The sequence below is a fragment of the Lithobates pipiens genome, unplaced genomic scaffold (genome assembly GCF_037356315.1).
Source record: "Lithobates pipiens isolate NorthernLeopardFrog02 unplaced genomic scaffold, aLitPip1_a1.2 Scaffold_30, whole genome shotgun sequence".
Taxonomy (NCBI): Eukaryota; Metazoa; Chordata; class Amphibia; order Anura; family Ranidae; genus Lithobates; species Lithobates pipiens.
The window spans coordinates 148,784,073-148,806,439 of NW_027507791.1; the positions used below are offsets into that span (position 1 = coordinate 148,784,073).

The following is a 22,367-nucleotide window of genomic DNA, read 5'->3' on the forward strand; positions in this document are numbered from 1 at the left end:
AGGGTTTTTGTATCAGCTTCTTATACCTGTCGGTATAGTGATATTCGCATTGAACCTGCCCTTGGTTTTAGAACATTCGATATCGATCATTCATTTGGTCTATTCCTATATTTATATTTACTTTTATTTTTGATATCTATGCATTGTATCATAGGAGACGACCTAAGCAGACACATCCAATAATGCAATATTTGCAATCTTTTTATTATGAAACCTTTTTTGGGATGTGTCATTTTTAGGGAATATTTTTTGTGTGTTTTTCTCTGGTGGGTTTGACATTCAATGAGCCCATGTATTGGCATGCACACACATTGAGAGTTTGTTTCTTTCTCTCCCTTTTTTTTTGTGTGTCTGCCAATGCGTGTGAAAAAATATATAACATTTTTTTACATACAAAATGAAAAATGTTTTTACTTGTCATTTTTTATTTCTTTAGGTTACATCTATACCTCTCCACCTAAGGATAAGATTTATCATGTCATTCATTTATTACCATGCTTTCAATGTGTCAGCTTGATTTTGGTGTTTTAGGGGAAAAAGTATTTTTCTTTTCATTCATTTAAATGTTAATCTTTAGACTTTGGATGTTCACAGGTGTTTCCTTAATTGCTATCTTGTCATACACATATTTTATTCATTTGTCTAATTGCTTGTGTGTGTGTATATATAGCTCTGTATGTATATTCTGCTCATTAGCTATGACTAAGCACCGTGTTCGGTGTGAAACATGTCAGCGGCTGTGCAGTTAGTCTGTTTGCCAGCCTAGATGCTATGATTTTAAATACATTTTTCAAATAAAGTTGAATAATTTGGAGTGCGGCTATCCAGCTACATCTTTTCTACTTCAGTTCCTGTTGCAAACAGAGCCAGCACCCTGTGGGATTGTGGAGACAGCTGTTTTGGGAGAAGTCATTACCTTAGAGCGGTAATTCTTTGTATCAATCTTTTGGCAGCATTTAAAAGATGTGGGACCAGTGATTCTTGATACTTTTTAATTTCCTCTCTAGTACCGTGGAATAATACTATCCATGGGTCCTCTGGGATTATGATGTTTGTAATTTCTTTTACGTAATGTAGAATCCTTTTCCAATATTTATTTATTTTGGGACAGCTCCACCACAGATGAGTCATTGTTCCTAATTCTCTACATCCTCTCCAGCAATCTCCTGACTTACTTGGTTGGAATTTATGAATTTTGTCTGGGGTAGCGTACCATCTAGAGATACATTTATAATTCATTTCTACTGTGCTACTATCGGCTGCCGACCTGTGTATAAGTTTATACATTTTCCCCTGAGTGCTTTTATCACATTGTGTGCCCAGTTCCTTTTCCCATTTCTGTATAAAAGGCGGGCTCCCCAGATCCCCCCTCTCGGTCAGAAGCCCATACAGCTTGGAAATTATCCCCTTAGGGTTATCTGTTAAACATAGCTGCTCAAAAGGCGACCACTCTTCTTCCGTTTTTAATGGCTGTGGTAGGCTTCCCACAAAGTGGGCCAACTGGAGATACCGCCACTCATCTATTCTTCCCAATTCCCCTTTGTGTTTTAAATCGTGCAGTGACAAAATCCTCCCCCCTTTTATAATGTCCCTAACCTATGCCTTCTCTTTTTTCAGCCAGTTCCCACTATTAATTTTTAACCCTGGAGGGAAATATTCATTTTCTTTTAACTCTATAAGTGGGGAATTGTATTGGCCATTCAGTTGCTTGTATATCCTATCCCACACCCTGAGTGCATTACGTGTTAAAATATTTGTATCCAAGTCAAGTGTCCTGTGTTTTGGCGGATTCCATACTATCTTATTTAACTGTTTTACTGAAAGCGTTTTCTATGTTTACCCATCTTTTTTCCTTATTATTTTCCCTTACCCATTCAACTACTCTCGACAGCACAATTGCGTTATAATATTTTTGTATATCGGGTATAGCTAGTCCCCCTTGACTTTTGCTTCGTTTCAGGGTAGTGAAGGGGACTCTCGGTTTTTTATTGTTCCATATGAACCCCATTAGCAGTGTCTTAATCTTTGTGAAATAATACTTCGGTACCGCTATGGGGATCATCTGGAATTTATACAGAATTTTTGGTATAATATACATCCTAAGTGCGCTAATACGCCCCATCCAGGTCAGTGATCTATTTACCAATCTATTACTTTCTTTCTTGATTTCGTCTAATAGTGGGATTAAATTTAATTTATACATTTTCTCTACTGAGGTTGTAAGTTTTATTCCAAGGTAATTCATTTCCTTCCGCCAGGGGAACCCAAACTCTTTTTGGAGTCTACATTTTTCCAATTTACCCGTATTAATATTAAGTATCTCTGATTTTGCTTGGTTGATTTTAAAGTTCGAGAGTTGGCCATACTGTGCTATTGCCTCTATCAGCCTAGGCATAGTATTGCTTGGTTTACTAACATAGAATAGAACATCATCGGCAAAAGCAGCCAATTTATGTTCTTCCTTTCCTATTTCAATTCCCTTAATCTGTGGGTCATTACGAATCGTGGCAAGCAATGGCTCTAAAGACAACACAAACAATAGGGGTGATAAGGGGCACCCCTGTCTCGTCCCATTTTTCATCTCAAAAGGTAGGGATAACGTACCATTAATCTTAATTCTAGCGGTTGGATGACGATAAAGTGTCCTAATCCTCTGGACCATTGTTGGTCCCACTCCCATTGCTTCCAGGGTCCGGAACATAAAGCCCCAGTCTACCCTGTCGAAGGCCTTCTGGGCATCAGTCGACAGGAGCAGACTCGGGCCTTCCCCTTCACCCTCCTGGGAAAGAAGGAGCAATGTTCTCACCCCATTGTCCCTTCCCTCCCTTCCGGATATAAAACCCACCTGGTCGGGATGAACCAGGGTGTTCATTAGGACCTTCATTCTACTTGCCAGGACTTTAGCAAAAAGCTTTGTATCGGCATTAAGTAGAGATATGGGCCGATAATTAGAACACATCGTCTCGTCCTTCCCCTCCTTCCGAATAACCGTTATAGATGCTGACCTTGCCTCCTTACTCATTTCATACTCTATCCCAAGTCCATTCATATAATTGCATAAATGCGGGATTAATATTTTCTTAAATTTCCTAAAATAGTATGTGGTAAACCCGTCTGGGCCTGGGCTTTTCCCTGAGGCTGAGTCCATAAGTGCCTTTTTTACTTCCTCCTCTGAGATAGGTCTCTCTAATAGTTCCATTTCCACTTCAGTGATTTTTGTTAACTGAGCCTTTTCTAGGTATTCCTCCATTTTTAATTCCTTTTCCTCTACTTTTAATCCAACGGGCTGATCTACTGCATACACTTTCTCATAATAGTTTTTAAATATTTCCGCTATCTCTCTTGTTCTATAAGCCACATCTCCTTTACCTGTCTGGATACTTTCTATATAATTTCTAGATTTTTTCTTTTGTAGTCTTCTTGCTAGATATTTAGTGGGTTTGTTATCTCCATAATACCTATCTCTAGCTATTTGATTGAACGTTTTTTGAGTTTCCTGTTCCATCAGGGTTTTTAGATCATCCCGTTTGGTTATTAATTTTTGAAGAATTGTTTTATCTTGATTCAGATCTTTTTTATGTTGCTGTTCTATTCTAAATATTTCCTCCAATAGGGTTTTAATTTTTTCCGATCTCTCTTTTTTTTTCCTAGTTCCCAATGCGATCAGGATCCCCCTGATGTAGGCTTTGTGAGCCTCCCATAAATTTTGGCTTGATATATTCTCAGTATCATTGATCTCAAAATATTGTTCTAATTCTTTATTAATCCTTTCTTCCCCTTCTGCATCCTGAATTAGTCCTTCGTTTAAACGCCAAGTAAAAGGTTTACATTCCTCTCTCCTTAATAGCAACTTCATCCCCACCGGGGAATAGTCGGAGAGAGTAGCTGCCTCTATCGTAATCTCTTCGACCATTTCCAAAATTCTATGGTCTACAAAAATGTAGTCGATCCGGGAGTACATCCCGTGTACAGGGGAATAGAACGTGAAATCTTTCTCATTTGGGTGCTGAACTCTCCATGCATCTACTAATTGACATGCATGAAATTTTTGTTTTATCCTTTTTAATTGCACCTTACTAGTCCCCTGTACCCCGGATGTACTATCCAATCCCGGATCGACACAAAAATTCAGGTCCCCCATCAAGATCACTGGTCCCCTCCCAAAATCTGTCAACTTCCCCAACAGATCCACTAAGTATTTTGTAGAGTCACGATTGGGGGCATATATATTGATCAGGGTGCATTCCACTTCTCTCAACTTGCCTTTTAAGGCAAGATATCTTCCCTCCGGATCTACTAGTCTATCTTCCAGATTAAACTGTACCTTATTTGCAAACCCTATAGCTACTCCCCTTCCTCTGCTTGTTGTCGCTTCTCCATAATACCAAACTGGAAATTCCTTTGAATATAACTTGATATTTGCCTCATGGGAAAAATGGGTTTCCTGCAGAAAAATCACCTCAGCTTTATAGTGTCTAAGTTCCTTCAAGATCTTATGCCTCTTACTAGGCGTGTTTAGCCCTTTAACATTATACGTCAAAAAATTTATGGCTTGCATCACAGATCTCTTGAGTAGCTATATAGAATCCTCGTCTTACTTCTACACTGAGGCATAACTTCTCCCGCATAGATTTCCCCTCCCTCCTTCCCTCCCATCCCTCCCTCCCCATCCCACCCTCCCCCCCCCCTCCCCAGGCCACCTCCCACTCCTCGCCATCCCACCCCTCCCCTCCTCCCCCTCCCCCCGGGCCTAAGTCTGGCCTTCGACTCATTGAATGGCCCGATAATCCTGACCATCCCTAAGTCTTATTTAGATCTAAGGTGAGGTACAGTGTTCAGCCTCCTCCCCTCCCTCCCCAAGATTATATTAGGGAGAGGGGGGGGTATGGGGGAACACACCCCCCACGCCCGCACCCAGACCACTATGTTACATCACCTACCTCCCTCCCACCCCCCGAGGCCCCCCCCCAAACACCCCCCAGTCCTCATCCATCCAGCCCGGCAGAGCCGGGGCCTGGATCTCCAATCTCTCACAGAATCCAACCAGCTCTTCCGGGAATCGCAGTCTGGCTGATCTGCCATCTTTAGATCCCACGAGACATGCCGGGAACCCCCAGCTGTATCGTATATTCTGTGTTTTCATCTGGTCTAACAGGGGTTTTAAGAGCCGCTTTCTGGTCAATGTCTCTGAGGCGAGATCTGGAAAGACTTGCAACTCTGTCCCTGCATATTTCAATGCACCTCTCCCCTTTAATCTTGATCATATCTCTTCCTTATCTTCACAGAATCTGAATCTGACTATAATATCGCGTGGCTTGCTGATTCCCTCATTCCTTATTCTGCCTATTCGGTGGACCCTTTCAATCTTTGGGAATCCCTCCTCCCCTCTGTCCAGGAATGGATTGAATATATTTTTAATAATTTCCTTTAGATCTTCTTGTTTTTTTTCGGGAACCGAGCGTATTCTTAAGTTTTGTCTGCGGTTCCTGTTTTCTTGGTCCTCGAGTTGATACAAGATTTTTCTCTGGTTTTGGTATACTGTTTTAATTTGGTTCTTCACAAGCCCTAGTTCCTGGGCCTGCCTTTCCATATTTGACTCCACTTCTTCCACTCTATTTAATAAGTGTCCCAAATCCGATCTCAACATACCAATCTCTAATTTTATAGCGACTTCGAGATTTGAGAGCATTTCTCTCAATACTCGCTGTGTTATGGTTTGATCCTCTCCCTGATGTTCTTCATTTTTGCTCAATTCCATTTCGCTTTTGGTTGTAAGATTGTCACGAGAATGGTCCCTGGTTTTTTCATGTTTTTTATCTAGTCCCTTCTTCCTCTCGGGTTTCGAAGGTAACCCTTCCGCCCCTTCTCCTCCTGGGCTCCCCCCTTGGGTTAGATATTGTTTAATTGTACAGTCTGCTATTGTATTTTTTGGGGTTTTAGGGCCCCCCCCCCCGAGCATTTTGTTTAGAGGATTTACTCATTTTATCTTCTTCCACCACACTAGGTTGGTTCGCCTGTCGTTATCCTAGCGTCTTTCCCTGACGCGGGGGAGCGAAGTAAATAAGGTCCTATTTAGAATTCCCCTTATTATCTTTTCTATGAGCAATCGGGAATTGTACCGTAATTTTCACCCAGTCCCCTGTTGTTTCTGCGATAATCCTACTCCTTCTCTTATTTGTTAGACTTGTAACTCTCCCTTATGAGCATTAAAGGAGGGTGGGCCGTTTAACTCTAGGACTTATGACGCGTAGATTTTTGATATTAATCGCAGGCCAATATGATTATAATCAGTTTAGTATGTTAATCTTTAGATTTGAGAGCGTCTGGAACGTTCTCAAAGCAATGGGTTTAGTTTGGATTTATCTTGCAGTTAATAGGCCCCTGGGTGCACTCCAATTTATTTTACCTGAGCGGTATAGTCCTTCAACCCAAATTAGACCTTCTTCCCTGCTTTTGAACCATTGCACATAAATTCAATAAGTACAATATATGTTTCCAGTCTGAGGTAGCCCCAGGGGGGGAGGGGGAAAGAAAAAGGGAGGAAAACGGCCTCTCTGGTGCAGCTTGTGTATATGTGCTTAGTTCCTTAAAGCCTTCGAAACACACAATAAGAAAACGGGTAGTACTACTTAACCCAGTACAGTCCAAAACAACACATCCTGGCTCAGATTTGACGGCAAGGAAAAAGTGAGTTTTACATAGAGCCCAGACTCTTGTCTGCACAGCGTTGCTCTTTCTGATTCTGAAAAGCTAGTTGCACCACATTGCCCAGCATAGCCCAGTACCGCACAATCTAGCCAGAATTAAACAACAAGACAGCAACATTACAAACAACCCAGTTTCTTATCTGTTCCACGTTGTCCTTCTAGGGTCCAGTCTTGGTTCTATCTTCCTGCGTGTATCCTCGTCCCTTCTCGCTCATATACCGGAGTTTGAGCCGCGGCTTGGACTCTGCGTAGCGATGGACGTTAAGGAGATCCGACCAGAGGGGGGGGAGGGGGAGCGAGGGGGGGGAGGGAGTATACAGCGATCCCGCTGTTATGTTCGTTTCCCGTGTGATGTCTGGCGAACGGGCGGGCTCCGGTGCGGTGGCTGGAAAGAGGTCTGCTGCATGCCGCCGGAGCCTCTCACTCTCCGGGTAAATTCCGTGGGGCCCGCCGTCATCCCGCTCCGGTCGGCTTCACACCAGTCCCTCCCCTAGACTCCGCGTCCTACGTCATGACGCGTGTGCACCTGAGAGAGTCCCATCCAGGTACTAACCACACCCGACCCTGCTTAGCATCCGAGATCAGAAGAGATCGAGCGCATTCAGGGTGATGTGGCCGTAGACGATCTTGCACCCTACTTACAACTCTCTTGACAAAAGCCAAGGTGGTCACCTCGGGCAATCGAGAGGAAAAATACAGCAGGTCGCCAAAGCCAACAACATAATGGAAAAAAGCCTGCGGCACCTGGTATTCCCAGGCGGTCTCCCATCCAGGTACGAACCAGGCCCGACCCAGCTTAGCATCCAAGATCAGACGAGATCGAGCGCATTCAGGGTGATGTGGCCATAGACAATCTTGCACCCTACTTACAACTCTCTTGACAAAAGCCAAGGTGGTCACCTCGGGCAAACGAGAGGAAAAATACAGCAGGTCGGCAAAGCCAAAAGCATAATGGAAAAAAGCCTACGGCACCTGGTATTCCCAGGCGGTCTCCCATCCAGGTACTAACCAGGCCCGACCCGGCTTAGCATCCGAGATCAGACGCGATAGAGCGCATTCAGGGTGATGTGGCCGTAGGCGACCTTGCACACTACTTACAACTCTCTTGACAAAAGCCAAGGTGGTCACCTCGGGCAATCGAGAGGAAAAATACAGCAGGTCGCCAAAGCCAACAACATAATGGAAAAAAGCCTACGGCACCTGGTATTCCTAGGCGGTCTCCCATCCAGGTACTAACCAGGCCCGACCCTGCTTAGCATCCGAGATCAGACGAGATCGAGCGTATTCAGGGTGATGTGGCCGTAGGCGATCTTGCACCCTACTTACAACTCTCTTGACAAAAGCCAAGGTGGTCACCTCGGGCAATCGAGAGGAAAAATACAGCTGGTCGCCAAAGCCAACAACATAATGGAAAAAAGCCTACGGCACCTGGTATTCCCAGGCGGTCTCCCATCCAGGTACTAAGCAGGCCCGACCCTGCTTAGCATCCAAGATCAGACGTGATCGAGCGCATTCAGGGTGATGTGGCGGTAGGCAATCTTGCACCCTACTTACAACTCTCTTGACAAAAGCCAAGGTGGTTACCTCGGGCAATCGAGAGGAAAAATACAGCAGGTCGCCAAAGCCAACAACATAATGGAAAAAGGCCTACGGCACCTAGTATTCCCAGGCAGTCTCCCATCCAGGTACTAACCAGGCCCGACCCTGCTTAGCATCCAAGATCAGACGAGATCGAGCGCATTCAGGGTGATGTGGCCGTAGACGATTGTGCACCCTACTTACAACTCTCTTGACAAAAGCCAAGGTGGTCACCTCGGGCAATAGAGAGGAAAAATACAGCAGGTCGGCAAAGCCAACAGTATAATGGAAAAAAGCCTACGGCACCTGGTATTCCCAGGCGGTCTCCCATCCAGGTACTAACCAGGCCCGACCCTGCTTAGCATCCGAGATCAGACGAGATCGAGCGCATTCAGGGTGATGTGGCCGTAGGCGATCTTGCACCCTACTTACAACTCTCTTGACAAAAGCCAATGTGGTCACCTCGGGCAATCGAGAGGAAAAATACAGCAGGTCGCCAAAGCCAACAACATAATGGAAAAAAGCCTACGGCACCTGGTATTTCCAGGTGGTCTCCGATCCAGGTACTAACCAGGCCCGACCCTGCTCAGCATCCGTGATCAGATGAGATCGAGCGCATTCAGGGTGATGTGGCCGTAGGCGATCTTACACCCTACTTACAACTCTCTTGACAAAAGCCAAGGTGGTCACCTCGGGGAATCGAGAGGAAAAATACAGCAGGTCGCCAAAGCCAACAACATAATGGAAAAAAGCCTACGGCACCTGGTATTCCCAGGCGGTCTCCCATCCAGGTACTAACCAGGCCTGACCCTGCTTAGCATCCGAGATCAGACGAGATCGAACGCATTCAGGGTGATGTGGCCGTAGGCGATCTTGCACCCTACTTACAACTCTCTTGACAAAAGCCAAGGTGGTCACCTCGGGTAATCGAGAGGAAAAATACAGCTGGTCGCCAAAGCCAACAACATAATGGAAAAAAGCCTACGGCACCTGGTATTCCCAGGCGGTCTCCCATCCAGGTACTAACCAGGCCCGACCCTGCTTAGCATCCGAGATCAGACGAGATCGAGCGCATTCAGGGTGATGTGGCCATAGGCGATCTTGCACCCTACTTACAACTCTCTTGACAAAAGCCAAGGTGGTCACCTCGGGCAATCGAGAGGAAAAATACAGCAGGTCGCCAAAGCCAACAACATGATGGAAAAAAGCCTACGGCACCTGGTATTCCCAGGCGGTCTCCCATCCAGGTACTAATCAGGCCCGACCCTGCTTTGCATCCGAGATCAGACGAGATCGAGCACATTCAGGGTGATGTGGCTGTAGGCGATCTTGCACCCTACTTACAACTCTCTTGACAAAAGCCAAGGTGGTCACCTCTTGCAATCGAGAGGAAAAATACAGCAGGTCGCCAAAGCCAACAACATAATGGAAAAAAGCCTACGGCACCTGGTATTCGCAGGTGGTCTCCCATCCAGATACTAACCAGGCCCGACCCTGCTTAGCATCCGAGATCAGACGAGATCGAGCGCATTCAGGGTGATGTGGCCGTAGGCAATCTTGCACCTTACTTACAACTCTCTTGACAAAAGCCAAGGTGGTCACCTCAGGCAATCGAGAGGAAAAATACAGCTGGACGCCAAAGCCAACAACATAATGGAAAAAAGCCTACGGCACCTGGTATTCCCAGGTGGTCTCCCATCCAGGTACTAACCAGGCCCGACCCTGCTTAGCATCCGAGATCGAGCGCATTCAGGGTAATGGGGCCATAGGCAATCTTGAACCCTACTTACAACTCTCTTGACAAAAGCCAAGGTGGTCACCTCGTTCAATCGAGAGGAAAAATACAGCAGGTCGCCAAAGCCAACAACATAATGGAAAAAAGCCTACGGCACCTGGTATTCCCAGGCGGTCTCCCATCCAGGTACTAACCAGGCCCGACCCTGCTTAGCATCCGAGATAAGACAAGATCGAGCGCATTAAGGGTGATGTGGCCGTAGGCAATCTTGCAATCTTGCAATCTTGCAATCTTGCAATCTTGCAATCTTGCAATCTTGCAATCTTGCAATCTTGCAATCTTGCAATCTTGCAATCTTGCAATCTTGCACTCTTGCACTCTTGCACTCTTGCACTCTACTTACAACTCTCTTGACAAAAGCCAAGGTGGTCCCCTCGGGCAATCGAGAGGAAAAATACAGCAGGTCGCCAAAGCCAACAACATAATGGAAAAAAGCCTACGGCACCTGGAATTCCCAGGCGGTCTCCCACGCAGGTACTAACCAGGCCCGACCCTGCTTGGCATCCGAGATCAGACAAGATCGAGCCCATTAAGGTTGATGTGGCCGTAGGCAATCTTGCAATCTGGCAATCTTGCAATCTTGCACTCTTGCACTCTACTTACAACTCTCTTGACAAAAGCCAAGGTGGTCCCCTCGGGCAATCGAGAGGAAAAATACAGCAGGTCGCCAAAGCCAACAACATAATGGAAAAAAGCCTACGGCACCTGGTATTCCCAGGCGGTCTCCCACGCAGGTACTAACCAGGCCCGACCCTGCTTGGCATCCGAGATCAGACGAGATTGAGCGCATTCAGGGTGATGTGGCCGTAGGCGATCTTGCACCCTACTTACAACTCTCTTGACAAAAGCCAAGGTGGTCACCTCGGGCAATCGAGAGGAAAAATAAAGCAGGTCGCCAAAGCCAACAACATAATGGAAAAAAGCCTACGGCACCTGGTATTCCTAGGCGGTCTCCCATCCAGGTACTAACCAGGCACAACCCTGCTTAGCATCGGAGATCAGATGAGATCTAGCGCATTCAGGGTGATGTGGCCGTAGGCGAACTTGCACCCTACTTACAACTCTCTTGACAAAAGCCAAGGTGGTCACCTCGGGCAATCGAGAGGAAAAATACAGCAGGTCGCCAAAGCCAACAACATAATGGAAAAAAGCCAACGGCACCTGGTATTCCCAGGCGGTCTCCCATCCAGGTACTAACCAGGCGCGACCCTGCTTAGCATCCGAGATCAGACGAAATCGAGCGCATTCAGGGTGATGTGGCCATAGGCGATCTTGCACCCTACTTACAACTCTCTTGACCAAAGCCAAGGTGGTCACCTCGGGCAATTGAGAGGAAAAATACAGCAGGTCGCCAAAGCCAACAACATAATGGAAAAAAGCCTACGGCACCTGATATTCCCAGGCGGTCTCCCATCCAGGTACTAACCAGGCCCGACCCTGCTTAGCATCTGAGATCAGACGAGATCGAGCGCATTCCGGGTGATGTGGCCGTAGGCGATCTTGCACCCTACTTACAACTCTCTTGACAAAAGCCAAGGTGGTCACCTCGGGCAATCGAGAGGAAAAATACAGCAGGTCGCCAAAGCCAACAACATAATGGAAAAAAGCCTACGGCACCTGGTATTCCCAGGCGGTCTCCCATCCAGGTACTAACCAGGCCCGACCCTGCTTAGCATCCGAGATCAGACGAGATCGAGCGCATTCAGGGTGATGTGGCTGTAGGCGATCTTGCACCCTACTTACAACTCTCTTGACAAAAGCCAAGGTGGTCACCTCTTGCAATCGAGAGGAAAAATACCGCAGGTCGCCAAAGCCAACAACATAATGGAAATAGCCTACGGCACTTGGTATTCGCAGGCGGTCTCCCATCCAGGTACTAACCAGGCCCGACCCTGCTTAGCATCCGAGATCAGACGAGATCGAGCGCATTCAGGGTGATGTGGCCGTAGGCTATCTTGAAACCTACTTACAACTCTCTTGACAAAAGCCAAGGTGGTCACCTCGGGCAATCGAGAGGAAAAATACAGCAGGTCGCCAAAGCCAACAACATAATGGAAAAAAGCCTACGGCACCTGGTATTCCCAGGCGGTCTCCCATCCAGGTACTAACCAGGCCCGACCCTGCTTAGCATCCGAGATCAGACAAGATCGAGCGCATTCAGGGTGATGCGGCCGTAGGCGATCTTGCACCCTACTTACAACTCTCTTGACAAAAGCCAAGGTGGTCACCTCGGGCAATCGAGAGGAAAAATACAGCAGGTCGCCAAAGCCAACAACATAATGGAAAAAAGCCTACGGCACCTGGTATTCCCAGGCGGTCTCCCATCCAGGTACTAACCAGGCCTGACCCTGCTTAGCATCCGAGACCAGACATGATCGAGCGCATTCAGGGTGATGTGGCCGTAGGCGATCTTGCACCCTACTTACAACTCTCTTGACAAAAGCCAAGGTGGTCACCTCTTGCAATCGAGAGGAAAAATACAGCAGGTCGCCAAAGCCAACAACATAATGGAAAAAAGCCGACGGCACCTGGTATTCACAAGCGGTCTCCCATCCAGGTACTAACCAGGCCCACCCTGCTTAGCATCCGAGATCAGACGAGATCGAGCGCATTCAGGGTGATGTGGCCGTAGGCGATCTTGCACCCTACTTACAACTCTCTTGACAAAAGCCAAGGTGGTCACCTCTTGCAATCGAGAGGAAAAATACAGCAGGTCGCCAAAGCCAACAACATAATGGAAAAAAGCCTACGGCACCTGGTATTCCCCGGCGGTCTCCCATCCAGGTACTAACCAGGCCCGACCCTGCTTAGCATCCGAGATCAGACGAGATCGAGCGCATTCAGGGTGATGTGGCCGTAGGCGATGTTGCACCCTACTTACAACTCTCTTGACAAAAGCCAAGGTGGTCACCTCTTGCAAACGAGAGGAAAAATACAGCAGGTCGCCAAAGCCAACAACATAATGGAAAAAAGCCTACGGCACTTGGTATTCGCAGGCGGTCTCCCATCCAGGTACTAACCAGGCACGACCCTAATTAACATCCGAGATCAGACGAGATCGAGCGCATTCAGGGTGATGTGGTCTTAGGCAATCTTGCACCCTACTTACAACTCTCTTGACAAAAGCCAAGGTGGTCACCTCGGGCAATCGAGAGGAAAAATACAGCAGGTCACCAAAGCCAACAACATAATGGAAAAAAGCCTACGGCACATAGTATTCCCAGGCGGTCTCCCATCCAGGTACTAACCAGGCCCGACCCTGCTTAGCTTCCGAGATCAGACGAGATCAAACGCATTCAGGGTGATGTGGCCGTAGGTGATCTTGCACCCTACTTACAACTCTCTTGACAAAAGCCAAGGTGGTCACCTCGGGCAATCGAGAGGAAAAATACAGCAGGTCGCCAAAGCCAACAACATAATGGAAAAAAGCCTACGGCACCTGGTATTCCCAGGCGGTCTCCCATCCAGGTACTAACCAGGCCCGACCCTGCTTAGCATCCGAGATCAGATGAGATCGAGCGCATTCAGGGTGATGTGGCCGTAGGCGATCTTGCACCCTACTTACAACTCTCTTGACAAAAGCCAAGGTGGTCACCTTGGGCAATCGAGAGGAAAAATACAGCAGGTCGCCAAAGCCAACAACATAATGGAAAAAACCCTATGGCACCTGGTATTCCCAGGCGGTCTCCCATTCAGGTACTAACCAGGCCCGACCCTGCTTAGCATCCGAGATCAGACGAGATCGAGCGCATTCAGGGTGATGTGGCCGTAGGCGATCTTGCACCCTACTTACAACTCTCTTGACAAAAGCCAAGCTGGTCACCTCCGGCAATCGAGAGGAAAAATACAGCAGGTCGCCAAAGCCAACAATATAATGGAAAAAAGCCTACGCCACCTGGTATTCCCAGGCGGTCTCCCATCCAGGTACTAACCAGGCCCGACCCTGCTTAGCATCCGAGATCAGATGAGATCGAGCGCATTCAGGGTGATGTGGCCGTAGGCGATCTTGCACCCTACTTACAACTCTGTTGACAAAAGCCAAGGTGGTCACCTCGGGCAATCGAGAGGAAAAATACAGCAGGTCGCCAAAGCCAACAACATAATGGAAAAAATCCTACGGCATCTGGTATTCCCAGGCGGTCTCCCATCCAGGTACTAACCAGGCCCGACCCTGTTAGCATCCGAGATCAGACGAGATTGAGCGCATTCAGGGTGATGTGGCCGTAGGCGATCTTGCACCCTACTTACAACTCTCTTGACAAAAGCCAAGGTGGTCACCTCGGGAAATCGAGAGGAAAAATACAGCTGGTCGCCAAAGCCAACAACATAATGGAAAAAAGCCTACGGCACCAGGTATTCCCAGGCGGTCTCCCATCCAGGTACTTACCAGGCCCGACCCTGCTTAGCATCCGAGATCAGACGAGATCGAGCGCATTCAGGGTGATGTGGCCGTAGGCGAACTTGCACCCTACTTACAACTCTCTTGACAAAAGCCAAGGTGGTCACCTCGGGCAATCGAGAGGAAAAATACAGCAGGTCGCCAAAGCCAACAACATAATGGAAAAAAGCCTACGGCACCTGGTATTTCCAGGTGGTCTCCCATCCAGGTACTAACCAGGCCCGACCCTGCTCAGCATCCGTGATCAGATGAGATCGAGCGCATTCAGGGTGATGTGGCCGTAGGCGATCTTACACCCTACTTACAACTCTCTTGACAAAAGCCAAGGTGGTCACCTCGGGGAATCGAGAGGAAAAATACAGCAGGTCGCCAAAGCCAACAACATAATGGAAAAAAGCCTACGGCACCTGGTATTCCCAGGCGGTCTCCCATCCAGGTACTAACCAGGCCCGACCCTGCTTAGCATCCGAGATCAGACGAGATCGAGCACATTCAGGGTGATGTGGCCGTAGGCAATCTTGCACCCTACTTACAACTCTCTTGACAAAAGCCAAGGTGGTCACCTCGGGCAATCGAGAGGAAAAATACAGCAGGTCGCCAAAGCCAACAACATAATGGAAAAAAGCCTACGGCACCTGGTATTCGCAGGCGGTCTCCCATCCAGGTACTAACCAGGCCCGACCCTGCTTAGCATCCGAGATCAGACGAGATCGAGCGCATTCAGGGTGATGCGGCTGTAGGCAATCTTGCATCCTACTTACAACTCTCTTGACAAAAGCCAAGGTGGTCACCTCGGGCAATAGAGAGGAAAAATACAGCAGGTCGCCAAAGCCAACAACATAATGGAAAAAAGCCTACGGCACCTGGTATTTCCAGTTGGTCTCCCATCCAGGTACTAACCAGGCCCGACCCTGCTTAGCATCCGAGATCAGACGAGATCGAGCGCATTTAGGGTGATGTGGCCATAGGCGATCTTGCACCCTACTTACAACTCTCTTGACAAAAGCCAAGGTGGTCACCTCGGGCAATCGAGAGGAAAAATACAGCAGGTCGCCAAAGCCAACAACATAATGGAAAAAAGCCTACGGCACCTGGTATTCCCAGGCGGTCTCCCATCCAGGTACTAACCAGGCCCGACCCTGCTTAGCATCCGAGATCAGACGAGATCGAGTGCATTCAGGGTGATGTGGCCGTAGGCGATCTTCCACCCTACTTACAATTCTCTTGACAAAAGCCAAGGTGGTCACCTCGGGCAATGGAGAGGAAAAATACAGCAGGTCGCCAAAGCCAACAACATGATGGAAAAAGCCTACTGCACCTGGTATTCCCAGGCGGTCTCCCATCCAGGTACTAACCAGGCCCACCCTGCTTAGCATCCGAGATCAGACGAGATCGAGCGCATTCCGGGTGATGTGGCCATAGGCGATCTTGCACCCTACTTACAACTCTCTTGACAAAAGCCAAGGTGGTCACCTCTTGCAATCGAGAGGAAAAATACAGCAGGTCGCCAAAGCCAACAACATAATGGAAAAAAGCCTACGGCACCTGGTATTCCCAGGCGGTCTCCCATCCAGGTACTAATCAGGCCCGACCCTGCTTAGCATCCGAGATCAGACGAGATCGAGTGCATTCAGGGTGATGTGGCTGTAGGCAATCTTGCACCCTACTTACAACTCTCTTGACAAAAGCCAAGGTGGTCACCTCTTGCAAACGAGAGGAAAAATACAGCAGGTCGCCAAAGCCAACAACATAATGGAAAAAAGCCTACGGCACTTGGTATTCGCAGGCAGTCTCCCATCCAGGTACTAACCAGGCACGACCCTAATTAACATCCGAGATCAGACGAGATCGAGCGCATTCAGGGTGATGTGGTCTTAGGCAATCTTGCACAGTACTTACAACTCTCTTGACAAAAGCCAAGGTGGTCACCTCGGGCAATCGAGAGGAAAAATACAGCAGGTCGCCAAAGCCAACAACATAATGGAAAAAACCCTATGGCACCTGGTATTCCCCGGCGGTCTCCCATCCAGGTACTAACCAGGCCCGACCCTGCTTAGCATCCGAGATCAGACGAGATTGAGCGCATTCAGGGTGATGTGGCCGTAGGCGATCTTGCACCCTACTTACAACTCTGTTGACAAAAGCCAAGGTGGTCACCTCCGGCAATCGAGAGGAAAAATACAGCAGGTCGCCAAAGCCAACAACATAATGGAAAAAATCCTACGGCATCTGGTATTCCCAGGCGGTCTGCCATCCAGGTACTAACCAGGCCCGACACTGCTTAGCATCCGAGATCAGACGAGATTGAGCGCATTCAGGGTGATGGGGCCGTAGGCGATCTTGCACCCTACTTACAACTCTCTTGACAAAAGCCAAGGTGGTCACCTCGGGCAATCGAGAGGAAAAATACAGCAGGTCGCCAAAGCCAACAACATAATGGAAAAAAGCCTACGGCACCAGGTATTCCCAGGCGGTCTCCCATCCAGGTACTTACCAGGCCCGACCCTGCTTAGCATCCGAGATCAGACGAGATCGAGCGCATTCAGGGTGATGTGGCTGTAGGCGAACTTGCACCCTACTTAGAACTCTCTTGACAAAAGCCAAGGTGATCACCTCGGGCAATCGAGAGGAAAAATACAGCAGGTCGCCAAAACCAACAACATAATGGAAAAAAGCCTACGGCACCTGGTATTCCCAGGCGGTCTCCCATCCAGGTACTAACCAGGCATGACCCTGCTTAGCATCCGAGATCAGACGAGATCGAGCGCATTCAGGGTGACGTTGCCGTAGGCGATCTTGCACTCTACTTACAACTCTCTTGACAAAAGCCAAGGTGGTCACCTCGGGCAATCGAGAGGAAAAATACAGCAGGTCGCCAAAGCCAACAACATAATGGAAAAAAGCCTACGGCACCTGGTATTCCCAGGCGGTCTCCCATCCAGGTACTAACCAGGCCCGACCCTGCTTAGCATCCGAGATCAGACGAGATCGAGCACATTCAGGGTGATGTGGCCATAGGCAATCTTGCACCCTACTTACAACTCTCTTGACAAAAGCCAAGGTGGTCACCTCGGGGAATCGAGAGGAAAAATACAGCAGGTCGCCAAAGCCAACAACATAATGGAAAAAAGCCTACGGCACCTGGTATTCCCAGGCGGTCTCCCATCCAGGTACTAACCAGGCCCGACCCTGCTTAGCATCCGAGATCAGACGAGATCGAGCACATTCAGGGTGATGTGGCCATAGGCAATCTTGCACCCTACTTACAACTCTCTTGACAAAAGCCAAGGTGGTCACCTCGGGCAATCGAGAGGAAAAATACAGCAGGTCGCCAAAACCAACAACATAATGGAAAAAAGCCTACGGCACCTGGTATTCCCAGGCGGTCTCCCATCCAGGTACTAACCAGGCACGTCCCTGCTTAGCATCCGAGATCAGACGAGATCGAGCGCATTCAGGGTGACGTTGCCGTAGGCGATCTTGCACCCTACTTACAACTCTCTTGACAAAAGCCAAGGTGGTCACCTCGGGCAATCGAGAGGAAAAATACAGCAGGTCGCCAAAGCCAACAACATAATGGAAAAAAGCCTACGGCACCTGGTATTTCCAGGTGGTCTCCCATCCAGGTACTAACCAGGCCCGACCCTGCTCAGCATCCGTGATCAGATGAGATCGAGCGCATTCAGGGTGATGTGGCCGTAGGCGATCTTACACCCTACTTACAACTCTCTTGACAAAAGCCAAGGTGGTCACCTCGGGGAATCGAGAGGAAAAATACAGCAGGTCGCCAAAGCCAACAACATAATGGAAAAAAGCCTACAGCACCTGGTATTCCCAGGCGGTCTCCCATCCAGGTACTAACCAGGCCCGACCCTGCTTAGCATCCGAGATCAGACGAGATCGAGCGCATTCAGGGTGATGTGGCCGTAGGCAATCTTGCACCCTACTTACAACTCTCTTGACAAAAGCCAAGGTGGTCACCTCGGGCAATCGAGAGGAAAAATACAGCAGGTCGCCAAAGCCAACAACATAATGGAAAAAAGCCTACGGCACCTGGTATTCGCAGGCGGTCTCCCATCCAGGTACTAACCAGGCCCGACCCTGCTTAGCATCCGAGATCAGACGAGATCAAACGCATTCAGGGTTATGTGGCCGTAGGCGATCTTGCACCCTACTTACAACTCTCTTGACAAAAGCCAAGGTGGTCACCTCGGGCAATCAAGAGGAAAAATACAGCAGGTCGCCAAAGCCAACAACATAATGGAAAAAGCCTACGGCACCTGAAATTCCCAGGCGGTCTCCCATCCAGGTACTAACCAGGCCCGACCCTGCTTAGCATCCGAGATCAGACGAGATCGAGCGCATTCAGGGTGATGTGGCTGTAGGCAATCTTGCATCCTACTTACAACTCTCTTGACAAAAGCCAAGGTGGTCACCTCGGGCAATCGAGAGGAAAAATACAGCAGGTCGCCAAAGCCAACAACATAATGGAAAAAAGCCTACGGCACCTGGTATTCCCAGTTGGTCTCCCATCCAGGTACTAACCAGGCCCGACCCTGCTTAGCATCCGAGATCAGACGAGATCGAGCACATTCAGGGTGATGTGGCCGTAGGCTATCTAGAACCCTACTTACAACTCTCTTGACAAAAGCCAAGGTGGTCACCTCGGGCAATCGAGAGGAAAAATACAGCAGGTCGCCAAAGCCAACAACATAATGGAAAAAAGCCTACGGCACCTGGTATTCCCAGGCGGTCTCCCATCCAGTTACTAACCAGGCCCGACCCTGCTTAGCATCCGAGATCAGACGAGATCGAGCGCATTCAGGGTGATGTGGCCATAGGCGATCTTGCACCCTACTTACAACTCTCTTGACAAAAGCCAAGGTGGTCACCTCGGGCAATCGAGAGGAAAAATACAGCAGGTCGCCAAAGCCAACAACATAATGGAAAAAAGCCTACGGCACCAGGTATTCCCAGGCGGTCTCCCATCCAGGTACTAACCAGGCCCGACCCTGCTTAGCATCCGAGATCAGACGAGATCGAGTGCATTCAGGGTGATGTGGCCATAGGCGATCTTCCACCCTACTTACAATTCTCTTGACAAAAGCCAAGGTGGTCACCTCGGGCAATCGAGAGGAAAAATACAGCAGGTCGCCAAAGCCAACAACATGATGGAAAAAGCCTACAGCACCTGGTATTCCCAGGCGGTCTCCCATCCAGGTACTAACCAGGCCCACCCTGCTTAGCATCCGAGATCAGACGAGATCGAGCGCATTCAGGGTGATGTGGCCGTAGGCGATCTTGCACCCTACTTACAACTCTCTTGACAAAAGCCAAGGTGGTCACCTCTTGCAATCGAGAGGAAAAATACAGCAGGTCGCCAAAGCCAACAACATAATGGAAAAAAGCCTACGGCACCTGGTATTCCCAGGCGGTCTCCCATCCAGGTACTAACCAGGCCCGACCCTGCTTAGCATCCGAGATCAGATGAGATCGAGTGCATTCAGGGTGATGTGGCCGTAGGCAATCTTGCACCCTACTTACAACTCTCTTGACAAAAGCCAAGGTGGTCACCTCTTGCAAACGAGAGGAAAAATACAGCAGGTCGCCAAAGCCAACAACATAATGGAAAAAAGCCTACGGCACTTGGTATTCGCAGGCGGTCTCCCATCCAGGTACTAACCAGGCACGACCCTAATTAACATCCGAGATCAGACGAGATCGAGCGCATTCAGGGTGATGTGGTCTTAGGCAATCTTGCACAGTACTTACAACTCTCTTGACAAAAGCCAAGGTGGTCACCTCGGGCAATCGAGAGGAAAAATACAGCAGGTCGCCAAAGCCAACAACATAATGGAAAAAACCCTATGGCACCTGGTATTCCCCGGCGGTCTCCCATCCAGGTACTAACCAGGCCCGACCCTGCTTAGCATCCGAGATCAGACGAGATAGAGCGCATTCAGGGTGATGTGGCCGTAGGCGATCTTGCACCCTACTTACAACTCTGTTGACAAAAGCCAAGGTGGTCACCTCCGGCAATCGAGAGGAAAAATACAGCAGGTCGCCAAAGCCAACAACATAATGGAAAAAATCCTACGGCATCTGGTATTCCCAGGCGGTCTCCCATCCAGGTACTAACCAGGCCCGACCCTGCTTAGCATCCGAGATCAGACGAGATTGAGCGCATTCAGGGTGATGTGGCCGTAGGCGAACTTGCACCCTACTTAGAACTCTCTTGACAAAAGCCAAGGTGATCACCTCGGGCAATCGAGAGGAAAAATACAGCAGGTCGCCAAAACCAACAACATAATGGAAAAAAGCCTACGGCACCTGGTATTCCCAGGCGTTCTCCCATCCAGGTACTAACCAGGCCCGACCCTGCTTAGCATCCGAGATCAGACGAGATCGAGCGCATTCAGGGTGACGTTGCCGTAGGCGATCTTGCACCCTACTTACAACTCTCTTGACAAAAGCCAAGGTGGTCACCTCGGGCAATCGAGAGGAAAAATACAGCAGGTCGCCAAAGCCAACCACATAATGGAAAAAAGCCTACGGCACCTGGTATTTCCAGGTGGTCTCCCATCCAGGTACTAACCAGGCCCGACCCTACTCAGCATCCGTGATCAGATGATATTGAGCGCATTCAGGGTGATGTGGCCGTAGGCGATCTTACACCCTACTTACAACTCTCTTGACAAAAGCCAAGGTGGTCACCTCGGGCAATCGAGAGGAAAAATACAGCAGGTCGCCAAAGCCAGCAATATAATGGAAAAAAGCCTACGGCACCTGGTATTCCCAGTTGGTCTCCCATCCAGGTACTAACCAGGCCCGACCCTGCTTAGCATCCGAGATCAGATGAGATTGAGCACATTCAGGGTGATGTGGCCGTAGGCTATCTTGAACCCTACTTACAACTCTCTTGACAAAAGCCAAGGTGGTCACCTCGGGCAATCGAGAGGAAAAATACAGCAGGTCGCCAAAGCCAACAACATAATGGAAAAAAGCCTACGGCACCTGGTATTCCCAGGCGGTCTCCCATCCAGGTACTAACCAGGCCCGACCCTGCTTAGCACCCGAGATCAGACGAGATCGAGCGCATTCAGGGTGATGTGGCCGTAGGCGATTTCGCACTCTACTTGCAACTCTCTTGACAAAAGCCAAGGTGGTCACCTCGGGCAATCGAGAGGAAAAATACAGCAGGTCGCCAAAGCCAACAACATAATGGAAAAAAGCGTACGGCACCTGGTATTCCCAGGTGGTCTCCCATCCAGCTACTAACCAGGCCCGACCCTACTTAGCATCCGAGATCAGACGAGATGGAGCGCATTCAGGGTGATGTGGCCATAGGCGATCTTGCACCCTACTTACAACTCTCTTGACAAAAGCCAAGGTGGTCACCTCGGGCAATCGAGAGGAAAAATACAGCAGGTCGCCAAAGCCAACAACATAATGGAAAAAAGCCTACGGCACCTGGTATTCCCAGGCGGTCTCCCATCCAGGTACTAACCAGGCCCGACCCTGCTTAGCATCTGAGATCAGACAAGATCGAGTGCATTCAGGGTGATGTGGCCGTAGGCGATCTTCCACCCTATTTACAACTCTCTTGACAAAAGCCAAGGTGGTCACCTCTTGCAATCGAGAGGAAAAATACAGCAGGTCGCCAAAGCCAACAACATAATGGAAAAAAGCCTACGGCACCTGGTATTCCCAGGCGGTCTCCCATCCAGGTACTAACCAGGCCCGACCCTGCTTAGCATCCGAGATCAGACGAGATCGAGCGCATTCAGGGTGATGTGGCCGTAGGTGATCTTGCACCCCACCTACAACTCTCTTGACAAAAGCCAAGGTGGTCACCTCTTGCAAACGAGAGGAAAAATACAGCAGGTCG

The 22,367-nt window shown here is 48.9% G+C and overlaps 32 non-coding genes and 33 pseudogenes across 32 annotated transcripts; all 65 read right to left on the reverse strand.

Annotated features, from left to right (window-relative positions):
- Nucleotides 1-7,439: 7,439 nt before the first annotated feature.
- LOC143946623 (5S ribosomal RNA) lies at nt 7,440-7,558 on the reverse strand (annotated as a pseudogene).
- A 109-nt stretch (nt 7,559-7,667) lies between these two features.
- LOC143944797 (5S ribosomal RNA) lies at nt 7,668-7,786 on the reverse strand (annotated as a pseudogene).
- A 109-nt stretch (nt 7,787-7,895) lies between these two features.
- LOC143950696 (5S ribosomal RNA) lies at nt 7,896-8,014 on the reverse strand. The gene has a single exon (XR_013266040.1). It is a non-coding gene; the product is annotated as a 5S ribosomal RNA (ribosomal RNA).
- Nucleotides 8,015-8,123: 109 nt separating this feature from the next.
- Nucleotides 8,124-8,242, reverse strand: LOC143945277 (5S ribosomal RNA; annotated as a pseudogene).
- Nucleotides 8,243-8,351: 109 nt separating this feature from the next.
- On the reverse strand, nt 8,352-8,470 carry LOC143943718 (5S ribosomal RNA; annotated as a pseudogene).
- A 109-nt stretch (nt 8,471-8,579) lies between these two features.
- On the reverse strand, nt 8,580-8,698 carry LOC143951426 (5S ribosomal RNA). Its single transcript, XR_013266700.1, has one exon. It is a non-coding gene; the product is annotated as a 5S ribosomal RNA (ribosomal RNA).
- A 109-nt stretch (nt 8,699-8,807) lies between these two features.
- On the reverse strand, nt 8,808-8,926 carry LOC143947693 (5S ribosomal RNA; annotated as a pseudogene).
- A 109-nt stretch (nt 8,927-9,035) lies between these two features.
- On the reverse strand, nt 9,036-9,154 carry LOC143953672 (5S ribosomal RNA). The gene has a single exon (XR_013268731.1). It is a non-coding gene; the product is annotated as a 5S ribosomal RNA (ribosomal RNA).
- A 109-nt stretch (nt 9,155-9,263) lies between these two features.
- Nucleotides 9,264-9,382, reverse strand: LOC143946065 (5S ribosomal RNA). Its single transcript, XR_013265176.1, has one exon. It is a non-coding gene; the product is annotated as a 5S ribosomal RNA (ribosomal RNA).
- Nucleotides 9,383-9,491: 109 nt separating this feature from the next.
- LOC143955023 (5S ribosomal RNA) lies at nt 9,492-9,610 on the reverse strand (annotated as a pseudogene).
- Nucleotides 9,611-9,719: 109 nt separating this feature from the next.
- LOC143953013 (5S ribosomal RNA) lies at nt 9,720-9,838 on the reverse strand. Its single transcript, XR_013268134.1, has one exon. It is a non-coding gene; the product is annotated as a 5S ribosomal RNA (ribosomal RNA).
- A 109-nt stretch (nt 9,839-9,947) lies between these two features.
- On the reverse strand, nt 9,948-10,056 carry LOC143948439 (5S ribosomal RNA; annotated as a pseudogene).
- A 109-nt stretch (nt 10,057-10,165) lies between these two features.
- LOC143945234 (5S ribosomal RNA) lies at nt 10,166-10,284 on the reverse strand (annotated as a pseudogene).
- A 229-nt stretch (nt 10,285-10,513) lies between these two features.
- On the reverse strand, nt 10,514-10,632 carry LOC143948173 (5S ribosomal RNA; annotated as a pseudogene).
- Nucleotides 10,633-10,773: 141 nt separating this feature from the next.
- Nucleotides 10,774-10,892, reverse strand: LOC143944050 (5S ribosomal RNA; annotated as a pseudogene).
- Nucleotides 10,893-11,001: 109 nt separating this feature from the next.
- Nucleotides 11,002-11,120, reverse strand: LOC143951621 (5S ribosomal RNA). Its single transcript, XR_013266876.1, has one exon. It is a non-coding gene; the product is annotated as a 5S ribosomal RNA (ribosomal RNA).
- Nucleotides 11,121-11,229: 109 nt separating this feature from the next.
- Nucleotides 11,230-11,348, reverse strand: LOC143955025 (5S ribosomal RNA; annotated as a pseudogene).
- Nucleotides 11,349-11,457: 109 nt separating this feature from the next.
- LOC143943478 (5S ribosomal RNA) lies at nt 11,458-11,576 on the reverse strand (annotated as a pseudogene).
- Nucleotides 11,577-11,685: 109 nt separating this feature from the next.
- LOC143951476 (5S ribosomal RNA) lies at nt 11,686-11,804 on the reverse strand. Its single transcript, XR_013266745.1, has one exon. It is a non-coding gene; the product is annotated as a 5S ribosomal RNA (ribosomal RNA).
- A 108-nt stretch (nt 11,805-11,912) lies between these two features.
- Nucleotides 11,913-12,031, reverse strand: LOC143954051 (5S ribosomal RNA). Its single transcript, XR_013269077.1, has one exon. It is a non-coding gene; the product is annotated as a 5S ribosomal RNA (ribosomal RNA).
- Nucleotides 12,032-12,140: 109 nt separating this feature from the next.
- LOC143953144 (5S ribosomal RNA) lies at nt 12,141-12,259 on the reverse strand. The gene has a single exon (XR_013268253.1). It is a non-coding gene; the product is annotated as a 5S ribosomal RNA (ribosomal RNA).
- Nucleotides 12,260-12,368: 109 nt separating this feature from the next.
- Nucleotides 12,369-12,487, reverse strand: LOC143944770 (5S ribosomal RNA; annotated as a pseudogene).
- A 109-nt stretch (nt 12,488-12,596) lies between these two features.
- Nucleotides 12,597-12,714, reverse strand: LOC143945360 (5S ribosomal RNA; annotated as a pseudogene).
- A 109-nt stretch (nt 12,715-12,823) lies between these two features.
- On the reverse strand, nt 12,824-12,942 carry LOC143950519 (5S ribosomal RNA). The gene has a single exon (XR_013265879.1). It is a non-coding gene; the product is annotated as a 5S ribosomal RNA (ribosomal RNA).
- A 109-nt stretch (nt 12,943-13,051) lies between these two features.
- LOC143948623 (5S ribosomal RNA) lies at nt 13,052-13,170 on the reverse strand (annotated as a pseudogene).
- A 109-nt stretch (nt 13,171-13,279) lies between these two features.
- Nucleotides 13,280-13,398, reverse strand: LOC143945054 (5S ribosomal RNA; annotated as a pseudogene).
- A 109-nt stretch (nt 13,399-13,507) lies between these two features.
- On the reverse strand, nt 13,508-13,626 carry LOC143954241 (5S ribosomal RNA). Its single transcript, XR_013269251.1, has one exon. It is a non-coding gene; the product is annotated as a 5S ribosomal RNA (ribosomal RNA).
- A 109-nt stretch (nt 13,627-13,735) lies between these two features.
- LOC143954779 (5S ribosomal RNA) lies at nt 13,736-13,854 on the reverse strand. Its single transcript, XR_013269736.1, has one exon. It is a non-coding gene; the product is annotated as a 5S ribosomal RNA (ribosomal RNA).
- A 109-nt stretch (nt 13,855-13,963) lies between these two features.
- On the reverse strand, nt 13,964-14,082 carry LOC143950945 (5S ribosomal RNA). The gene has a single exon (XR_013266263.1). It is a non-coding gene; the product is annotated as a 5S ribosomal RNA (ribosomal RNA).
- Nucleotides 14,083-14,191: 109 nt separating this feature from the next.
- Nucleotides 14,192-14,309, reverse strand: LOC143948201 (5S ribosomal RNA; annotated as a pseudogene).
- A 109-nt stretch (nt 14,310-14,418) lies between these two features.
- Nucleotides 14,419-14,537, reverse strand: LOC143945844 (5S ribosomal RNA). The gene has a single exon (XR_013265156.1). It is a non-coding gene; the product is annotated as a 5S ribosomal RNA (ribosomal RNA).
- Nucleotides 14,538-14,646: 109 nt separating this feature from the next.
- Nucleotides 14,647-14,765, reverse strand: LOC143945033 (5S ribosomal RNA; annotated as a pseudogene).
- A 109-nt stretch (nt 14,766-14,874) lies between these two features.
- LOC143949025 (5S ribosomal RNA) lies at nt 14,875-14,993 on the reverse strand. The gene has a single exon (XR_013265450.1). It is a non-coding gene; the product is annotated as a 5S ribosomal RNA (ribosomal RNA).
- Nucleotides 14,994-15,102: 109 nt separating this feature from the next.
- Nucleotides 15,103-15,221, reverse strand: LOC143944244 (5S ribosomal RNA; annotated as a pseudogene).
- A 109-nt stretch (nt 15,222-15,330) lies between these two features.
- Nucleotides 15,331-15,449, reverse strand: LOC143944177 (5S ribosomal RNA; annotated as a pseudogene).
- Nucleotides 15,450-15,558: 109 nt separating this feature from the next.
- On the reverse strand, nt 15,559-15,677 carry LOC143951298 (5S ribosomal RNA). Its single transcript, XR_013266583.1, has one exon. It is a non-coding gene; the product is annotated as a 5S ribosomal RNA (ribosomal RNA).
- A 108-nt stretch (nt 15,678-15,785) lies between these two features.
- LOC143946548 (5S ribosomal RNA) lies at nt 15,786-15,903 on the reverse strand (annotated as a pseudogene).
- A 109-nt stretch (nt 15,904-16,012) lies between these two features.
- On the reverse strand, nt 16,013-16,131 carry LOC143950859 (5S ribosomal RNA). Its single transcript, XR_013266187.1, has one exon. It is a non-coding gene; the product is annotated as a 5S ribosomal RNA (ribosomal RNA).
- Nucleotides 16,132-16,240: 109 nt separating this feature from the next.
- Nucleotides 16,241-16,359, reverse strand: LOC143949196 (5S ribosomal RNA; annotated as a pseudogene).
- Nucleotides 16,360-16,468: 109 nt separating this feature from the next.
- On the reverse strand, nt 16,469-16,587 carry LOC143946341 (5S ribosomal RNA; annotated as a pseudogene).
- Nucleotides 16,588-16,696: 109 nt separating this feature from the next.
- LOC143948871 (5S ribosomal RNA) lies at nt 16,697-16,815 on the reverse strand (annotated as a pseudogene).
- A 109-nt stretch (nt 16,816-16,924) lies between these two features.
- LOC143952371 (5S ribosomal RNA) lies at nt 16,925-17,043 on the reverse strand. The gene has a single exon (XR_013267554.1). It is a non-coding gene; the product is annotated as a 5S ribosomal RNA (ribosomal RNA).
- A 109-nt stretch (nt 17,044-17,152) lies between these two features.
- LOC143943933 (5S ribosomal RNA) lies at nt 17,153-17,271 on the reverse strand (annotated as a pseudogene).
- A 109-nt stretch (nt 17,272-17,380) lies between these two features.
- LOC143950917 (5S ribosomal RNA) lies at nt 17,381-17,499 on the reverse strand. The gene has a single exon (XR_013266238.1). It is a non-coding gene; the product is annotated as a 5S ribosomal RNA (ribosomal RNA).
- Nucleotides 17,500-17,608: 109 nt separating this feature from the next.
- LOC143950918 (5S ribosomal RNA) lies at nt 17,609-17,727 on the reverse strand. Its single transcript, XR_013266239.1, has one exon. It is a non-coding gene; the product is annotated as a 5S ribosomal RNA (ribosomal RNA).
- A 109-nt stretch (nt 17,728-17,836) lies between these two features.
- LOC143953860 (5S ribosomal RNA) lies at nt 17,837-17,955 on the reverse strand. The gene has a single exon (XR_013268903.1). It is a non-coding gene; the product is annotated as a 5S ribosomal RNA (ribosomal RNA).
- Nucleotides 17,956-18,064: 109 nt separating this feature from the next.
- LOC143945034 (5S ribosomal RNA) lies at nt 18,065-18,183 on the reverse strand (annotated as a pseudogene).
- A 109-nt stretch (nt 18,184-18,292) lies between these two features.
- LOC143944108 (5S ribosomal RNA) lies at nt 18,293-18,411 on the reverse strand. The gene has a single exon (XR_013264997.1). It is a non-coding gene; the product is annotated as a 5S ribosomal RNA (ribosomal RNA).
- Nucleotides 18,412-18,520: 109 nt separating this feature from the next.
- On the reverse strand, nt 18,521-18,639 carry LOC143946181 (5S ribosomal RNA; annotated as a pseudogene).
- A 108-nt stretch (nt 18,640-18,747) lies between these two features.
- LOC143952786 (5S ribosomal RNA) lies at nt 18,748-18,866 on the reverse strand. Its single transcript, XR_013267930.1, has one exon. It is a non-coding gene; the product is annotated as a 5S ribosomal RNA (ribosomal RNA).
- A 109-nt stretch (nt 18,867-18,975) lies between these two features.
- LOC143951257 (5S ribosomal RNA) lies at nt 18,976-19,094 on the reverse strand. Its single transcript, XR_013266546.1, has one exon. It is a non-coding gene; the product is annotated as a 5S ribosomal RNA (ribosomal RNA).
- A 109-nt stretch (nt 19,095-19,203) lies between these two features.
- LOC143952825 (5S ribosomal RNA) lies at nt 19,204-19,322 on the reverse strand. The gene has a single exon (XR_013267964.1). It is a non-coding gene; the product is annotated as a 5S ribosomal RNA (ribosomal RNA).
- Nucleotides 19,323-19,431: 109 nt separating this feature from the next.
- On the reverse strand, nt 19,432-19,550 carry LOC143951365 (5S ribosomal RNA). The gene has a single exon (XR_013266644.1). It is a non-coding gene; the product is annotated as a 5S ribosomal RNA (ribosomal RNA).
- Nucleotides 19,551-19,658: 108 nt separating this feature from the next.
- LOC143953132 (5S ribosomal RNA) lies at nt 19,659-19,776 on the reverse strand. The gene has a single exon (XR_013268242.1). It is a non-coding gene; the product is annotated as a 5S ribosomal RNA (ribosomal RNA).
- A 109-nt stretch (nt 19,777-19,885) lies between these two features.
- LOC143951972 (5S ribosomal RNA) lies at nt 19,886-20,004 on the reverse strand. The gene has a single exon (XR_013267194.1). It is a non-coding gene; the product is annotated as a 5S ribosomal RNA (ribosomal RNA).
- Nucleotides 20,005-20,113: 109 nt separating this feature from the next.
- Nucleotides 20,114-20,232, reverse strand: LOC143948624 (5S ribosomal RNA; annotated as a pseudogene).
- Nucleotides 20,233-20,341: 109 nt separating this feature from the next.
- Nucleotides 20,342-20,460, reverse strand: LOC143946863 (5S ribosomal RNA; annotated as a pseudogene).
- A 109-nt stretch (nt 20,461-20,569) lies between these two features.
- On the reverse strand, nt 20,570-20,688 carry LOC143945438 (5S ribosomal RNA; annotated as a pseudogene).
- Nucleotides 20,689-20,797: 109 nt separating this feature from the next.
- Nucleotides 20,798-20,916, reverse strand: LOC143943833 (5S ribosomal RNA; annotated as a pseudogene).
- Nucleotides 20,917-21,025: 109 nt separating this feature from the next.
- Nucleotides 21,026-21,144, reverse strand: LOC143949280 (5S ribosomal RNA; annotated as a pseudogene).
- A 109-nt stretch (nt 21,145-21,253) lies between these two features.
- LOC143953927 (5S ribosomal RNA) lies at nt 21,254-21,372 on the reverse strand. Its single transcript, XR_013268964.1, has one exon. It is a non-coding gene; the product is annotated as a 5S ribosomal RNA (ribosomal RNA).
- Nucleotides 21,373-21,481: 109 nt separating this feature from the next.
- LOC143950507 (5S ribosomal RNA) lies at nt 21,482-21,600 on the reverse strand. The gene has a single exon (XR_013265868.1). It is a non-coding gene; the product is annotated as a 5S ribosomal RNA (ribosomal RNA).
- A 109-nt stretch (nt 21,601-21,709) lies between these two features.
- Nucleotides 21,710-21,828, reverse strand: LOC143947376 (5S ribosomal RNA; annotated as a pseudogene).
- Nucleotides 21,829-21,937: 109 nt separating this feature from the next.
- LOC143952957 (5S ribosomal RNA) lies at nt 21,938-22,056 on the reverse strand. The gene has a single exon (XR_013268084.1). It is a non-coding gene; the product is annotated as a 5S ribosomal RNA (ribosomal RNA).
- Nucleotides 22,057-22,165: 109 nt separating this feature from the next.
- LOC143950400 (5S ribosomal RNA) lies at nt 22,166-22,284 on the reverse strand. The gene has a single exon (XR_013265805.1). It is a non-coding gene; the product is annotated as a 5S ribosomal RNA (ribosomal RNA).
- Between the last annotated feature and the right edge of the window lie 83 nt (nt 22,285-22,367).